This window comes from Gopherus flavomarginatus, chromosome 6 (assembly GCF_025201925.1).
Source record: "Gopherus flavomarginatus isolate rGopFla2 chromosome 6, rGopFla2.mat.asm, whole genome shotgun sequence".
In the NCBI taxonomy this organism is placed as follows: domain Eukaryota; kingdom Metazoa; phylum Chordata; order Testudines; family Testudinidae; genus Gopherus; species Gopherus flavomarginatus.
Genome location: NC_066622.1, coordinates 68,671,895 through 68,687,692, shown reverse-complemented (window position 1 = coordinate 68,687,692; position 15,798 = coordinate 68,671,895).

Genomic DNA, 15,798 nt, shown 5'->3' with positions numbered 1-15,798 from the left:
GGAAGTATACCTGTGCGACAGCACAGACTTTCAGCTACTAGTATTTATTTTATGTCACTATTTAATCCAGTTTTACAACATATAGAACTCAAATGGAGAGAGATAAGGGCATCGTATGCAATTGGAAGATACCAGTAAGATTAAAAAAGAAGGTCTATAAAACTGGTTCATCAAATTTTACTGCACAGCAGTGAGTGTTGGGCAACAAAGAAGAAACATGAGCTAATGATCCAGTCCAGAGAAATGTAAATGTTGAGCTGGATGAGTGGTCTAAGTGAGAAAGACCACTCGTGGAATGTGTATGTTAGACATGCTCAAAATAACATCCATGAATGAAAAATGAGGGAGTTCAGGCTCAGATGGGTTGGTCCTGACAACTATATAGGTAAGAAAGTCCAAGAGATAAAGATTGAAAGAAAAAGGGAGGAAGCTGACCCAAGAAGAAGTCATGGGATGTCCTAAAGGAAGGCATGTTAGCATGCGGTGTAATAGAGGATATGGCACTGAACAGATCACTTTGGAGAGAGATGATTCATAAAGTGGACCCCTTTTCACAGGATTAATGCAAGGAAAGAATCCCACTTACATTACACACAGAGGGTATGGGAAGATGGGACTAATATCAGGACAGTCCCAATGAAATCAGGATGTCTGGTAACCCTACTCAGAGCAGCAGTAGTAGGGAGGAAAAAAACAGCTGAGCAGCACAGAAGTATGGTGCTGCCACCCTCAGAAATTGGTGCCCAGGGCAACCACTTTATTCACCTGCCCTAAAACTGGCCCAGGGAAGCCTGGAGGTGAGTGGGGTCTGGTGGAGTCTCCCTCTTTGTTCTGCTTCCTGTTAGTCTCCCCCAATCAACCCCTATAGCCTGGGCCTGCCCCCTCCAGCGCCTAAACCCTCTAAATTCAGTTCCTGGCCAAAGCCTAACCCCACATTTCAATTTCTGCTTTCCCAAGAGTCCTTCCTGCCCCCATTAACCCCTCATTCTCTCCCCAAGAGCCCCTGCTGCCCCCACTCAACAGCTTATGTCCCTTAGCTTGTGCCTGCTCCTCCCAGTACAGGGGGGCGCTGACACCAAAACCCCCGCCTTGTGTAAACTGACTTCTGAGTAGGTTTCTTGTTATAGTTTTGAAATACATCCATGGGGCACCCTATCCTCAAACCATTGACCAAGATTTAATAATGGTCCATCACAGAGGTGGTATAATTTACTCAGCAGGCGTGAACTGGGAAGAGGAGGTTACATTGTGATAAAAGATTGTTTAATGGTAGGTAAGATAGTAGAGCTGGTTTTAAAAAAAAGAATAATATAACAGGGATTCTATTAAAACCAGAACAAAGAGAACTGGATTCCACCTACCTAGAATAACATTTTAACCCTTCTGCCAGGTGGAGTCAGCAGTAACCAGGGCCACGTTCAATATCTAGGGGTTCCTTTTCAACAATACAACACAAAATTGATTCGAGTCCCCACCCAGTAACCTAGAAAAATTACACATCATCTCTGGGTGCCTCTGAGAGGCAATGCTTCCCCACTCATAAGCACAGAGTCTGGGTGTAGAAAAGAAACTTAATGAAAGGAGAGAAGTCACCCAACATTAATTGGGGAAAGTGCCACAAGCAGGATTCATTAAACATAAAAGTGTGAGCAGGACACTCACCCCAGAGTGTGTGGGGCAGTGCCTTCTGCCTCATGTTCTTGAATCCTACAACCAAAAGTTTCTTTACTGTACCCATTTCTGCTCCCTCACCATACCCCACTCACAGTGAGTTGTCCTTGGTCAGTGAGGACCCAGGGTTCAGAGGTACATCTCTGTGAGTTCACCTCCCACCCAGGGAAGAAGACACCTTGCTTGCTCTGCTATCTGAGTGTTTGCCCTGGCTGCCAGCTTGTCATTCCACTGGCCAGGGTCCTGCTGGCTCGCTGCTCCTGCTGGCTGCTTGCTGCTCCCACTGACCTGTCAGTCACCTTCTTCTTGGCTGTGACCTTTGCAGGTCAGTCTGTTCATGATTTTTAGCTCTTAGCAGGCTGGGCAGAAACACAGTCCCACCACAGCGGATTTCAACTCTAATTGAGCATTTAAAATAACAAAGTGGTTCCTAAATGTAAGCCTATTTAGCTCTGTCTTTGAACAGGGGGGAGAAACAGGTTATACCTAGACCACCAACCCTTGGGGAGTGTCCACATTCACTGGCTGGAGCACCTATCCCCACCCTTTTACTTGAGCCCCGGGCTCAACGAGGTTCTTTCAGTTGAGGGTGACCCACTCATTTGGGACAGGTTAAGCACAATTCGGCTCCCCTTTATTCATACAATAATAACAACATTTGTAACAGCATTCACTACCAAAGTAACTTGTAACCCAACACCAGCCAAAGTTGATTACTTTGAGCAACACCACTCTATCTACTGGATATCTAAGCAGAGTAGATATGTTCATGTAAATACAGTTTGCTCCTGAAGTCTCTCCCTCTTCCAGCGAGCTGTCAGGGAAGAATTCATTCAGACCCTGCTTACACATTAAATATATGAAGAATATATATACTAAAAAAAAAAATTCAAATACACACACTATAGCTTACTACTAACTATACTTAACTGAATATAACCCTCTAAATAAAAAAAATCTCTCTATCTATCTCTGTATGCACAGGCTTTTATCTGATAGGTTAGTGATTCTCAAATAGAGGTCCATGGCCCTCTAGGGGACCACAAGCAGGCTTCAGGGGGGCCGCCAAGCTGGGCCAATGTTAGACTTGCTGGGACCCAGGGCAGAAATCTGAAGTCCTGCCATCTGGGGCTGAAACCAAAACCTGAGCAACTTACCTTTGCGGGGACCCCATTGGTTCTTGTCCTATCCTCAGAGATTAAAGAGAACAATTTTTCTCCCTCCTCCTTGTAACAACCTTTTATGTACTTGAAAAACTATTATCAGGTCCCTCCTTAGTCTTCTCTTCTCCAGACTAAACAAACCCAATTTTTTCAGTCTTCCCTCATAAGTCATGTTTTCTAGACCTTTAATCATTTTTTTTTGCTCTTCTCTGGACCATCTCTGGACTTACTTCAGTTTGTCCACAACTTTCCTGAAATGTGGCACCCAGAACTGGACACAACACTCCAGTTGTGGCCTAAACAGTGTGGAGTAGAGCGGAAGAATTACTTCTCATGTCTTGCTTACAACACTCCTGCTAATACATCCCAGTATGTTGTTTGCTTTTTTGCACCAGCATTACACTGTTGGATCATATTTAGCTTGTGATCCACTATGATCCCCAGATCCTTTTCCGCAGTACTCCTTCCTAGGCAGTCATTTCCCATTTTGTGTGTGTGCAGATTGTTCCTTCCTAAGTGGAATACTTTGCATTTGTCCTAATTGAATTTCATCATGTTTGCTTCAGACCGTTTCACCAGTTTGTCCAGGTGTCACGGAGTGTGGGGGAGACCAGGCCTTGCACCCCTGGCTTCCTGAGATTCACTGTGACTCTCAGCCAGCCAGTAAGCAGAAGTTTTATTAGATGACAGGAACATGGTCCCAAGCAGGGCTTGAAGGTACAACCAGGACCCCTCAGCCAGGTACCTCTGGGGCAGGGAGCTTAGACCCCAGACGTGGAGTTCCCTGCTTCTTCTCAGCCAGCCTAAACTGAAAACAAAACTCCCTCCAGCCAACCTCACTAGCCTCCCCCCGGCTCCTCCTCTCCCTTTGTCCAGTTTCCCAGGCCAAGGTGTCACCTGGACCCACCCTCCTTCTGGTTCAGGATACAGGCTCAGGTAGTGTCTCTCACTTAAAGTCATCCCCTGCTCTCCCATCCCCCATGCAGACAGTTCCAGTTAAACTAAACAACATTCCCAGGTCAATCCGCCCCGCTCCCTACTGCGTCACACCAGGTCATTTTGAATTATAATCCTATCCTTCAAAGCACTCGCAACCCCTCCCAGCTTGGTATCATCAACAAACTTTATAAGTGTACTCTCTATGCCATTATCTAAATCATTGATGCGGATATTGAACAGAACTGGACCCCACTGGCTATGCCCTTCCAGCTTGACTGTGAACCACTGATAACTAAGGCTCAGATTTTGTCACAGATATTTTTAATAAAAATCACAGGACAGGTCATGGGCAATCAACAAAATTCACAGAAGTCCATAACCTGTCCATGATTTTTACTAAAAATATCCTTGACAGAACGGGGAGAGAGGAGGGTCCAGCACTCACAGCAGCTAGGCTGCTGTGGGGTGCCCCGGCCCTCCCCCACCACCCACTGTGACATGGCTGCTGCAGGAGGTCCCCCTGCCACCTGCCATGGCTGGGCTGCTGGGCGGGATCACTAGCTGTGGCTGGGTTATTGCAGGGGGATCCCCCTGCCTTCCCCCACAGCCCGCTATGGCTGGGCTGTTGGTGGGAGGCTCCTGCCACATGCCATGGTTGGGCTGCTGTGGTGGGGGTCCCTCTGTCCCCCCCGCCATGCCTGGGCAGCTGCAGGGTCCTTTGCCACCCACTGTGGCTGGGCTGCTGTGGGGGGGGTCCCTTTGCCCTCCCATGCTACCTGCCATGGCTGGGCTGCTGTGTGTGTGTGGGAGGGGGGTCCCCTTGCCACCCAGTGAGATTGAGACTTGTCTACCTACAAAAATTTTGCTGGCATAGCTATTTCAGCCAGATGTGAAAAAATCACATGCCCTAGTTGGCGCAGTGATGCCAGCGAAACTTCCAGTGCAGGTGCAACTATGCTGATTTAGCAGCAAAGAGTCCTGTGGCACCTTATAGACTAACAGATGTTTTGGAGCAAGAGCTTTCGTGGGTGAATACCCACTTCGTCAGATGCATGTAGTGGAAATTTTCAGGGGCAGGAATATATATGCAGGCAAGCTAGAGATAATGAGATAGTTCAATCAAGGAGGATGAGGCCCTGTTCTAGCAGTTGAGGTGTGAAAACCAAGCGAGGAGAAACTGGTTCTGTAATTGGCAAGCCATTCACAGTCTTTGTTTCATCCTGAGCTGATGGTGTCAAATTTGCAGATGAACTGAAGCTCAGCAGTTTCTCTTTGAAGTCCAACACCTACAAAATCATCACCAAGCATTCTCAAAACTACAATACCCACATGAGGAAATAAGGAAACAGATCAACAGAGCCAGACATGTACCCAGAAGCCTCCTACTGCAAGAGAAACCCAAGAAAGAAAACCAACAGGACTCCACTGGCCATCACATACAGTCCCCAGCTAAAACCTCTCCAACGCATCATCAGGGACCTACAACCCATCCTGGACAATGATTCCACATTTTCACAGGCCTTGGGTGGCAGGTCAGTCCTCGCCCACAGGCAACCTGCCAACCTGAAACATATTCTCGCCACTAACTACACACTGCACCAGAGCAACTCTAGCTCAGGAACCAATCCATGCAACAAACCTCGATGCCAACTCTGCCCACATATCTACACCAGCGACACGATCACAGGACCTAGCCAGATCAGCCACACCATCACCAGTTCATTCATCTGCACGTCCACCAATGTAATATACGCCATCATATGGCAGCAATGCCCCTCTGCTATGTACATCGGCCAAACTGGACAGTCGCTACGGAAAAGGATAAACGGACACAAATCAGATATTAGGAATGGCAATATACAAAAACCTTTAGGAGAACACTTCAACGTCCCTGGCCACACTATAGCAGACCTTAAGGTGGCCATCCTGCAGCAACAAAACTTCAGGACCAGACTTCAAAGAGAAACTGCTGAGCTTCAGTTCATCTGCAAATTTGACACCATCAGCTCAGGATGAAACAAAGACTGTGAATGGCTTGCCAATTACAGAACCAGTTTCTCCTCCCTTGGTTTTCATACCTCAACTGCTAGAACAGGGCCTCATCCTCCCTGATTGAACTATCTCATTATCTCTTGCTTGCCTGTATATATATACCTGCCCCTGGAAATTTCCACTATATGCACCTGACGAAGTGGGTATTCACCCACGAAAGCTCATGCTCCAAAACGTCTGTTAGTCTATAAGGTGCCACAGGACTCTTTGCTGCTTTTACAGATCCAGACTAACATGGCTACCCCTCTGATACTATGCTGGTTTAGCTAATCTTGTGCAGCATAGATACAACTCTGGCGGCAGAAGAATTCCTTCGGTCAGTATACAATGTGTCTGCATCAGCAACTCTGCGAGTATAGTTGTGCCCACATTGACTCTATAGTGTAGACATTCAGATTGTAAATTCTTCTCAGCCAGGTGCTTCTCTTTGTTATATGATTGTACAGCACCTAGCACAATGGGGCCCTGACCCACGACAGGTGCCTAGGTACTACCAGAATAAGAAGAACTGACTTGGGGATAACGTATTGTCTGAACTGGGTGTTTCTCACTGCAGCACATGGAATGTCCAGGAGGGCAACAGAGATGAACCTCAATCTCATGTACCGTGGTGTCCACGCAGGGTATTTGGCTTTGCTTTGCTATGCAGGGAATTTGCATTTGGCCAAACACACGGTCAACCTCTTAATGAATTTTTCTCTGTCATTAAATGAATGACATTTAAAACAATTTGTAAAGAACATGCTTCCAAGCAAATTGCCCAATTTTTTGCCACTTTTGTCTGCAAAATATCTGCTTAGGCAGATTAAGACAGGCAATAATACAACCTGGCTAATTTTATGTTATAGAAACTACTATCTATGATACCTAGAACAAAGTGCCAATAATGCAATTACGGGGCAGTGAAATGACTCATGCCTGGTTAATAGAGCACAATGTGATGTCATTGCCTGTGCACATTAACTGCAAAGCAAAAGAGTCGTAAAGCCCCTTCCTCAAAGCCAAACATCAACTTGAGATTGAAGGAAGCCTATGAGGTGAGAATTTGCTGCAATTTGAATAGCCTCCAGCATGGGCAGAGCTTTGATTCAGACCCTTTCATGACCCTGACACCTCCAAGCTGATTAAATCCAAAGATGAAAGGACTTTGCCTTTATTTGAAGTGAAGGTGCCCATCTGCCAGTCCTACAATGTGAAGGTACCTGTTATCTACAGAACAGGAACAGCTCAGGTAGTGCCACTGCAAGTTTCTCTTGCACAAGCACACACATCCCTTCCCCTTGAACACTGTTCTGGAGATGATCTCTTGCGCCATGCAATACCCACATCTCCACAACACTCACAATTAGGTGTGGGTGCCAGACTGCGTGTGTATGTGTGTGTGTTAACCTTCAGTCTCTGGGTATTTCAGGAGGATCAGGAGTCCATATTTCAGGGTGGGGCTGGTTGTCCCCGTTCCCATGAGGAATAAGTCTAATGTGCTTCTCACCAAGTCATCAACATAAAACACCAGCTGGCTGTTCTGTGGAAATGCATGAGATAGCCTTGTGATTGTTGGCTTTAAACCCAGGTTTGGCTCTTGGTTTTTTGCCGCTGCTGAAGCAAAGATGCCGCCCCAAAAGCCGGAATGCCGCCCCTTGAGAAGTGCTGCTCAAAGCACATGCTTGGGTCACTGGTGCCTAGACCTGGCCCTGTTTAAACCTACAGGAATTTAATCCCATGAGCAAAAAGAAAGTCTTATTTTCTCAGCAATATGTAGCCCACTTCAATGGGCTGATTTGCCCCTTGCAGGCTAGAGGCCTGGGGCCAGTGAACCCTGATTACTAAGAAAGCACATCTGAGCAGAGGTCCCCTGAGTCCCCTACAAAGAGCAGCAGGAAAGGGTGGGTGGTTGTTGAGGGGGATCAGAGGCTACTAATAGTGAGTAGGCTCCAGCAGAGGGTCCTGGGGCTGAGACTGCAGGGAATTCCTGTAGAGAGCAGACTGGGGGGAGATGAGAAGCCTGGCAACTGAGTTTTTTGTTTTCTGCCATTAAATTAGACCCTGGGAGAAGGACATTAACAGAGGAAAAAAGCCTGTGTGAGTTATCTCAGGAGCTCCTTGACGGGGAAATTGACCTGGGTTGCAGGGCTGCCTTGTGTTCACTCAGGGGTACCATGGCATGGCAACTTGTTCAAACCCACCTAAATCAGGCGGTTACATGAGCATTTCTGCATGGCTTTGGAGCACTGCCTCAGTGTTGCCATCTTTTTTTAAAAAAAACAGGTGAGAATTGGAGAATGACTGTGAACAGTTTAGTTTACCTATTGTGCTGAAGTTGTTGCTGCTAAATATTGCAGGGAATTAGCAGGCCGGGCTTCCCTTAAAGAAGGTGGGTCATTGTTTGACCTGTGTGTGTGGGCACAGGCCACAATTTTTGGTGCCTGTTTTGTGTGGACTGTCCTTTTAGAGCTATGGTCTGTGCGGCTTATTCACTGGAGTAGAGCCACTGTCAGTGTTTCAATGAATGAGGCCAAGGGGCCTGGCCATTGTATTGTAAATTCCTTGGGGCAAGAACAGTGTCTTCCTTTCGGTTTTATATACAATACTGCAGCCTGTTGCATGATCCTATTCTGTTTGTTCTGTTTCTTGGGATTAAAGCATTTGAATTTCCCTGGGTGTGGATGTGAATGTTGCAACTGGTAAGTTCCTTGATTTTTACCAGTTGCATTGATAAAGAATGCCTCTGATTAAACTAACTCTGAGCTAAGTGTTTTGTGGAGCAGTATAAATCATCCCGAGGTGATGTACATGAAAAAATAACTTTGGTTTTTATTCTATTGGTTACAGTGCCCAACCAGTGACATATAAAAAAGTAGAGACAAGGCAGCGAGGTAATATCGTTTACTGTCTCATTATCTTTTACCTTCTATATTTATTTACCTCACCCACCTTGTGTCTCTAATATCCTGGGACCAACACAGTGACAACACTGCTAACAAAGATAGTGTGGGATGATGTCAAGTTACTTAGAAGGATTAAGATGTGGGAGGATATCTGCTGGTTCCTGCCTGGGACATGACCTCATTAAAGTAGATGATAGCAATGCCATCTGGTGGCAAACTTTTGGAAGTAAAGTGGTCAGTCTCCTGCTGGGACCTATTGCATTTAAGTTTTGCATTTAAGATGTTCTGAGTATTTTATTTTTATAAACAGTCGGCAGGGAAACACCTTGGTCAGATAAATGACTCTGTGAAAAGGACATCATGTTCCCATAGAGTAGAACCTCAGAGTTTCAAACACCAGCATTATGAACTGACCACATACCTCATTTGGAACCAAAAGTATGTAATCAGGCAGCAGCGGAGACCCTCCTCCCACCCCAAATGAAGCAACTACAGTACAGTGCTGTGTTAAATGTAAACTGCTAAATAAAAGGAAAGAACAAGGAAAGAACAACCATAAAGTTCTGTTCAGAGTTACGAATGTTTCAGAGTTAACAACAACCTCCATTCCCATGGTGTTTGTAACTTTGAGGTTCTGCTGTATTTTCTAAAGACCTTTAAGAACCTGAGGGCCCCAAGTGAAATAATATTAAAAATAACCCTTTGTTCATTGTGGGTTCTGCTTAGTCTAGTGAGGACCATGAGAGGGAATTGTGGGTATTTTCGGCAGCATATACTTAGAATAGGTGTCAGGTATCAGAGGGGTAGCCGTGTTAGTCTGGATCTGTAAAAGCAGCGAAGGGTCCTGTGGCACCTTCTAGACTAACAGACGTATTGGAGCATGAGCTTTCATGGGTGAATACCCACTTCGTCTCATGCATCCGACGAAGTGGGTATTCATTCAAGAAAGCTCATGCTCCAATACGTCTGTTAGTCTATAAGGTGTCACAGGACTCTTTGCTGCTTTTAGAATAAATGATGGGGCTGGGGCTAGCAATTAGATATATACAGAATCCAGAAACATATCTTCAGTAGCCCTCTAAAAAATATGTCTGACATGCATCCAAACCAATTTCAGATCTCCCAAACAAAAATAACGCAATCCAAAACCGGCTCGAGCCCCCACCCAGTGACCTAGGACAATTACATACCACCCCCCAGGCACCTCTAGGAGGCGATACTTCCCCTCTCGCAAGCACAGAGTCTGAGTGCAGCAAAATCCTTTTAATAAAGGAGGGAAACAATGTGGCATCATATTGAGGAAACACCACAAACAAGATTCATAACGTAAATCATGAGCAAAAGACCCACCAAGTAAGTTTTGGCAGTGTCCTTTTTCCCTTAGGGTCTTAAGTCCAATCACCCCAAAGTCCAACAACCCAAAAATCTCTGTCCCTGGTCAATGCCACCCCAGAGTTCAAAAGTTTATCTGCAGAGTTTTACCGCCCCACCACCCTGGGTGGAAATGGTGGGGGGGGACACAGGGTGTTAAGGGGCACCTTACGTGGTCTGAGGCCGACTGCTCTGCCTCTCCGTGGAGTTCTGCTGCAGCCTTCACTACGAACGGCTCCACTCCATCAGCCGCTCTGCTCCTCCAGCCGACCCGTGAGCCGCTCCAACCGTACCCGCAAACCGCTCTGCTCCGCTTGCTCTTCCGTGGGCTGCTCCAGCCACCCTACAACCTGCTCAGCTCCGCTCCACTCACTGTTCTGTGGGCTGCTCCAACCATCCTGCAAACTGCTCAGCTCCACTCCGCTCAGCTCGATTCCCTGTTCCGTGGGCCCCTCCCACCATCCTGCAAACTGCTCCGCTCTGCCAGCCGCTTAGTGATATATCTTCAGGCTCCCTCCCTAGTTAACACAGCACTCAGCTCAGTAAATTTAGCTCTTTTAGTGATTTCAGCTTGTAGTAGGGGAGCCCCAGTACTGGTGCACCATTCAAGCACATAAATAAGAGACCTGATTTGCAAAAGGACTGAACACCAGAAAGCTCTCAGTTACACTGACTGGAGTTGCTGACACAGGTCAAGCCATAAATCTTGAGTTGGAAGGTCTGCGGAGCTCAGTACGGACACGTTAGCATGGCTGAGAGACCTGAGTCTAGTGGTACAAGCCCAGGTTTACATTGAATGTGGACACTCAAGTGTGGGTGTAGAAACACCAGGTCCACATGCCTGGGTCCCACAGACCCAGGTTTACAAAGCAATTAAGACATACCCAGGGTCTCTGCTACAGCAAGTTAGCTGCAGTTGTAGGGCCTGTAGTGTAGATGTACCCTAAGTGACAGTCTGTTCCAAATAACATTATGAGTAAGATTTGTCTACTGAGCTACACGGAGTGACTTGTGCTTTTCCATGGACAGCACTTGGGCTGCACAAGGCACAACTAGAAGAAGGAGGAATTCATACGGGTGTTGCTGAGGACCCACTAGGGCTGGCAGAACTGTTACTATTGTTATTGATGTAGGAGCTAGGAAGTGCAGTGTTCCTTGCTTGAAGAAAAGATAAGGCTCAAGTGTAATAAGACTCATAGACTTTAAGGCCAGAAGGGACCATTATGATTATCTAGTTTGACCTCCTGCACATTGCAGGCCACAGAACCTCACCCACCTACTGCTGTAATAGACCCCGGCCTCTGACTGAGTTACTGAAGACCTCATATCAAGGTTTAAAGACTTCAAGTTACAGAGAATCCACCATTTACACTAGTTTAAACCTGCAAGTGACCTGTGTCCCACGCTGCAGACGAAGGCAAAAAAAACCCAGGGTCTCTGCCAATCTCACCAGGGGAAAATTCCTTCCTTACTCCAAATATGATGGATCAGTTAAACCCTAAGCATGTAGGCAAGACTCACCAGCCGGGGAAAGAATTCTCTGTAATGCTTCAGAGCCCTTCCCATTGGAGATATTTGCTGCTAGCAGTCACAGATTGGCTACATGCCACTGTAGCAGTCCAATTGTACCATCTCCTCCATAAACTTATCAAGCTCAGTCTTGAAGCCAGTTAGGTTTTTTTTTTTGCCCCCACTGGTCCCCTTGGGAGGCTGTTCCAGAACTTCACTCCTCTGATGGCTAGAAACTTCCATCTAATTTCAAGCCTAAACCTGTTGATGGCTAATAAACACAAAAGGGATCCTTTACTGAGGACTGCTAGGTGCACACAGACATTAGGTCCTGACTCACTACTAAGGGTGCTTCACAGTCTTGTGGCAATGCAAAGGGTTCATGCTGCCTTTATAGCCCCCTTGATGCTACCCCAGGGGGTGTAAAGCAGCTTGAATGCAACAGGGAATTGGACCCAGGCCCTCCATAGATCTCTACCTTCCAGGTTTTACACCAGCTTAAATCAGTTTCAAAAGAAAAGTCCACTTCTAGGTAAATCAGTGTAGCTTTCGTATGTAGATAAGGTCTTAGACTCTGGAGCAAAGCTGAGAGGGTGTATTCTGGGCTAACTGTGAATAAAATATAAAATATCAGGGAGGTAGCCATGTTAGTAACTCCCTTCTCTTCATGTGCCAGTATACTTATGCCTGTATCTGTAATTTTCACTCCATGCATCTGAAGATGTGGGTTTTTTACCCATGAAAGCTCATGCCCAAATAAATCTGTTAGTCTTTAAGATGCCACCGGACTCCTCGTATGTTTTTGTAATACAAATATTATATTAGCATTAACAGTTTATTTAGTCAAGATGAAGGATGTTTGTGAAATCCGTTTTGTTTTTTTTAAAGCCTGAAATACGATGAGCTGGACTATCTGGGATTGCCACTGTGCAAACGCTGGAAATGTCTCAGTTCTACTTGCATCAGACTTAATTTTATGCCCACCTACGACAAAATAGCTAAGAAGGACTCTTACGGCTTATCTTCTCTATACTTTGGGGGCAAGTTCTTAGTAGTCAGGTGCAGCAGGCTCCCTAGGATGAGAAGAGTGACAGGGCCTGGTGGTAGCTTCCCATTTCCAAACATCTTTCTCCATGCTGAAAAGAAAAGAAGGCAGAGAGACAAACCACCAGGAAAAAACAGTTTATGTTAGAACCCAGAGGTTATATTCTGGGTTCTAGCACAGAATTTATTTTGTGGTTCAGAATCCAGAATACAGTGCAAAAAAGGGGCACAGGCAAATGGCAAATAGCAGTTCTCAGTTCATCGAGATAAACAAGATTAACTCCTGAGTAGCAAAGGTTACCTGACATTATCAAACTAGGAACGAACTCCTGTGAACCTTTATTTGTATATTTACTGTGTTTGCCTTTCCTGTCTGTATTTCTTTATGTATTCCCTTTCCAAACCAGCCCCACACGTGTATCAAAAGGATATTACATCAGTGCTTCAGAATCTGGGCTAAATGGAAATCAAGATGCTGGTTTTGCTCGTCAAAGCCCTGGATGGTTTGAGGCCTAGTTATCTGGGAGCCACGCTTCCCAGTTGAGATCAGTGGAGGCTCTTGAGCTGAAAAACTTTCTGATTTGTCCACATCCTTCTTAAAATGTGGCACCCAGAACTGGACCCAGTGTTCCAGTACTCTGCATGAATGAGAGAGTCCAGAGAAGAGCTGCAAAAATGGTTTTGAAACCTGACCTGTGATGACAGGTTAGGAAAACTGGGCATGTATATGTAAGGGAACTGTTGCCCCCTTACTAACATTCGGTAGGGGTGTTTTGGTTGCTAGCTCCCAGCACTAAAAGGGGAGAGGTGATGGGAAATCAGGGGCCTCAGACTAACAGCCCCAGCAACAATGCGGAGAGGCCAGTGCTCCAGATCAGCCTGATTGACAGGGCAGGCAGGCTAATAAAGGAGTCAGGAGGCCAGGAGGTCCCATCCTCCATGTGAGCCGGAATTGCCTGAGTCAGACAGAGTGGGGCCGAGCTAAGGAGAGAGCAGGGGCCCAAGCTGAGCTGCTGGAAGCAGAGCTGCAGCAACCAGTCAGAGGGACCAGACAAGCAGCCCAAGAAGCAGGTCAGAGCTGGGAGCAGAGTCACAGAAGCAGCCTGCAAAGCAGAGTCTCCCTGGGAGCAGAGCTGCAGCAACCAGAGCCAGAGAAGCAACCCAGGGAGCTGAAGGCAGAGCAGCAGCAGCAGCAGCAGCCGTGCTGAGGCAGTGTGGAGCTGGAGCAGTCCGGAGCCGGGTATGGTGAGCAGCTGGGGAGAGCAGTGGGCCCAGCACAGGGAGACGCCTCAGCTAAGGGGTTCTGCAGGCCAGACTTGGAGGGGGATTGTAACCCTGACAGGGCAGGGGCGATGCTGGGAAGAACAGTCCTGCCACCTAGAGCGTGAGAGCCTGTGGCCACCGCCAGAGCAAATGTCCAACCCGTAGCGTCCCTGCAGCACAGCCAGGGCCTGAGAAGGAGGCCTGGGACCTACAAGGAACAGACTGTGAATGGCCCTGACATTCCAGAGACACTGTTTGTGATGTTCCCTGCCACAGAGCAGGGTGATGTTTTCCTTTAACCTTTCCCATTTTTCCTTAATCTTTTTTAAAATTAATTATTAATTAAACAACTTGTATTTGCTTTAAATTGTATGAAATGATCAGTGGGTCAGGGAGGTGCCCAGTGCAGAGAGAGTACCCTGGAGTGGGGACACACTAGCCCCTGTCCTGGGTGACCACAACAAGGTTGGGGGTCGAGCCCCCAGCAATCCTGGGCCCAGCCTTGTCGGGATTACGAGGACTCTGCCAGATGGGAAAGTGAAAGGGGAGTCCTCAAGGGCAGGGAGGCCTCTGGGTAAAGGAAGTGGGAGCGAGGACTCAGATCCTTTCACTAGCTCACTTCATCAGGATAGGGCAGAAGCCAGGAAAGTTCCCCACAATAGCGGGACCATTCCCACGCTTACATATAGCTTTGGAGACTAACTAGGGATCTGACAACTGTCTTCAAATATGTTAAGGACTGTTATAAAGAGGACAGGCACCAATTGTTCCTATGTCCGCTGAAAGTAGGACAAGAAGTAATGGGCTAAATATGCAGCAAGGGAGATTAAGCTTAGGTATTAGGAAAATCTTTGTAACTACAAGGATAGTTAAGATCTGGAACTGGCTTCTGAGGGAGGCTGTGGAATCCCCATCCCCAGAGTATTTTAAAAATGAGTTAGACAAACACCTAGATCATCCCTGACAGGTCACCTGACCTGCCTCAGTGCACAGGGCTGGACTTGAAGACCCCTCCATGGCCCTTCCAGCCTTGCATTTCTGTGATTCTATGGGACAGTGTGGCTGGCATCTCTGAGGCCCCATTAGCCCTGGGATTTGGACACCCCTCCCCTCAGAGCCTTTCTTTAACTTTCAAGACATGCTGCAAGGTCCAGTTTTTCTAGCAGGAATTTGAGGAGAAGACTGTTTGGGGATGGTGGAAAGGAGTAATTTGTATCATTTTTTCGGAGTTCTACTAGGAACATCATGGGGTGATAAGCTACAATTACATTTATATTAGATTGGGACAATAGATGTAAGAGCATCCAGAGTGGAGGATGGGCCCCTGCAGAGCGACTGCCTGCCTTTATAAATCAATATTTGTAAAAAACAGAAAACTGTCTGATTCCACTCAGCTTTATTTGTATAACTTTATAACTAGGTGACTTATTTAGACAGCTCTTATTAATCATGTGACCGTTGTGTTTAGTTCACTAAAGTCTGTTCTCTGTTTTCAATCATTATCTCTTTTTAATCACTGTGTATTTGTTTCCTGCAAAGCTTTGGTTGAGGACTCTCCTCCTGGTGTTTATCAGTTCACGCTGGTTCACCACAGGTCTAGCTAGTTCAGGCGGTGTTTAGCAGTTCAGATGGCTCTGGCTAATAGCTGCTGGATAGGCCTCAGACACTCCTAGTTGATCATTGCAAAGTCCCCTTTTCCTAAACAGAAAGGCCACTTACAGGCATCTGTGCCTTGTCACCCCATGCTACACTGCCCACACAAACTTCTTGCTCTATCTTGGGGCTCACTGTTACCTTTCTGCAGCTTCCTCTTTCTTCCAAATGTTGCCGCTTTTTACAGTTTTATCTGTGTCTTAGATCATTTAAATATATATTTTAATTGAATACAAAGTAACCATCTA